Source organism: Rhinoderma darwinii, chromosome 3, assembly GCF_050947455.1.
Source record: "Rhinoderma darwinii isolate aRhiDar2 chromosome 3, aRhiDar2.hap1, whole genome shotgun sequence".
In the NCBI taxonomy this organism is placed as follows: domain Eukaryota; kingdom Metazoa; phylum Chordata; class Amphibia; order Anura; family Rhinodermatidae; genus Rhinoderma; species Rhinoderma darwinii.
In genome coordinates, this window is record NC_134689.1 from 11,836,995 (window position 1) to 11,839,994 (window position 3,000).

The following is a 3,000-nucleotide window of genomic DNA, read 5'->3' on the forward strand; positions in this document are numbered from 1 at the left end:
TGTGATTGTACCGTATCCGTCTCTTATCCAGGGTGATAATATAACGGTGCACTTCGTGTGTTTATCTCTCATGTATTCTGTTCCAGACCATTGTCACACGAGAACAAAGGATTTGAGTTTAATGTGTGTGTAGTTGGTCGGTGTGGCCAGTAGAGGGAGTATTACATCGGGAGCAGATATTTGCTTGTTCTAGTGACAAATCCAATACGATTCGAATGTAATCTAAATAAAAACTCGTTATTTTGTGCATTACGGCGTTGGGTCAGAGGTTATAGCCGGATCTGGCACCTAAGCCATTGACTACACGTTATTGTATTTAACCGCTTTTAGAGTGTTTGCACATTACGGACTGTGTACAACCTCCAATTTGGCGCAATAAGGCATCTATAGCGATCTATAGGCCCCAACTGTACCAATGTATGCCTCCCAATTCATTCCTTATCTTACAGCATGCCGCCATTTTTTTTTTCTTGTAAGGTAAGTAAAACTGATGGGGGAGGGGATTCAACGTGGGTACCATACCCCCATCTGCATAAGGGCTAATGCATTGAAAAATCAGGTCCTCCAGAGTGAAAGACTTTCTTTATAGCAGCCCTCCCTCCGCTCTGTCTAATAGGAGAGGGTCCTGAACGGGCCTCCCCACTTTATTAACGCAGAATTCCCAAATACGCTATTTGAAGATTGGGTGTTCTAAACCGACAACCCCTTTAAAGAAGACCCGTCATCCCTCCTGATATCTGTTTTAGTAAATACTTGCATTTCCCATACAATTAAAAATTCTGGATCATCTTTTCTTCAAACTCTGTTGCCGTTCCTCTGTTATTCCTCCTGTAAATATATAAATAAATTGACAAATTGGTGTTAATATCCCCCCCCCCCTTGCACAGTCTGACACTATCGGCACATATCGGACAGTGTCCGTGTATATTGGGACACACCTCATTGACAAGGGGAATGATAACACCCAGTTGTCAATTTAGTCATACATTTCCAGGAGGAATAACAGAGGGATGATACTATGCAAAATACTTCTAAGAAAATACTGACCGATACTTTCTTTCTTTTTTTCTCCCTACCTAGACTGACCTGGGGTATCCGCTTCAGGTTTTGGACACTGGGGGAAGTACCCAAGACATAAACATCAGTCTGTAGAGGTCATTGACGGCCACTTAGCTGGTAATACCAGTTTCTTCTTTGCCTGCAATTAAGGGCCCAGACTGATTTCCAAGGTGGGAGGCGCAGTCCAAACAGAGGCCGAAGACAAACACAGAAAATCTTAAGAGGATGGATCGCCTTCTGACCGGCTCTATGCAGCTTCCTAAAATAAATCCCTGTGACCTCTGGGTCCAGACAGGGGAACAGACTGAGGACAAGGATCTCTGCAGCCGGTGATGGATGCCTTCCGTCCCCTGTGTTTGTTTATCAGAGTATCCTTAGGGTTTGTGGAAGTGCTTCAGGAAACATGGAAATGGGCACCAGACCACATCATGCCCAGATGTGTTGACAGAGGGGTCGTTCTGCCTACAGGACACTTGTCGCAAGCGACGAATGGCGGATTTGTTATGTGGGTTGTCAACTTTAAAATGTAGAATTTGTCCTGTAAGGAACGTCTTGGCTGGGCTTTAAAGATGGCAACTCTACCGAGATGTAATACCAGAGCCGATGGGCATTTTTACCATTCAGGGCTCTAGGAAAGCTGGGTGATAACACATATAGGACCTGAAAAGACGGCCATATGGAGTTTTGTCCTGTCAAGTGGTTAAAGATTTAGTGGTTTCTTTCTCGAAAAGCTAGGTGACAACCATTATGGCTGCCATTATATCTCCCATAGTGGCTGTCACCCAGCTTTCCCAGGCTCCATAATGATAGATCTGCCCCATTGTGTAGCTTTACATCCCCTATTTCTGTAACACTGTATTGGGAAGTATATTTATGATTCAGGAGTTTAGGGCAGCGGCTTGTAATGGTGGCCATATTGGCTACCACCCAGCTTTCCCAGAAAGAGATAAACAAAAAGACGACTGAATAGAATTTGGCTGAACTGGATGACGAGGATTTATACTTTACTTTGGACTTCTTGCTTTTCAATTTGCATTGCAAAGGGTTAAATCCGTGGCAGATCTGCGACGGATTTGCTGCGGTCAAATCCTGTGGCGTGAAATTACACCACATGTAAATCCACTCCAGATCTACGTATAAAATGTCACAATAAGAGTCTCCACTTTTGCGAAGGATTGTCCAGTAATAGTTGTCATGGGGGCAGAGATGGACTTCCTGTCGGTCATTGAACTAAGGCTGGGTTTTCACGTTGCGGTTCTGCTGCATTTTTGCCACAATTTTGCCATAAACGCAGCGAGAAAACCCAGCCTAAAAAACGTGACAGTCAGCGTCTCCCCAAGCATTGGCTGATAACAGAGAACAATAGATTCCATTCACCCGCACAGCAAATAGAGATATTTATTGTCTTTTTAACATAATGAATCCAGAAGTGATCGGAAGACTTTTTAAAACTGAAAAATGATCGGCACTGTCGGGTCACGAGGTCGTATCGGCCCATGTCTGATACCTGTATCTCATGTCCTCCGTAATGTGACACTGTGAAAAATCGCAGACCTGTGTACACGGGCCGCTATAGACACACATATAGAAGAATAGAGGGAAAACAATCCCTCAATGATCCCAGCGGCAGACGTGGGCCACCTGGATGCCCAACCCCCCACCTGTGCTCTGCCATGACCCAGACGAGGCCATTCTGCCACATTCCTGCCCTCTCGGTTGCCTCTTTGCAGGTGTCTGGCCTGTGAGAAAACCCTGACAGCTGAGGCGGCCACACCTGTAAGTAATCACACAAAGGGGGTCCCGGAGGGACAGGGGATGATGTAGGGAGAAATGTTGGCCGCTCCTCACAGATTGCAAAAAGGACAAAGCAAAACAACCGCCATCCAGACCACAGCCATGAAAACAGACGCTGTCACCACCTGGTTCCTTCATTGAAATGAA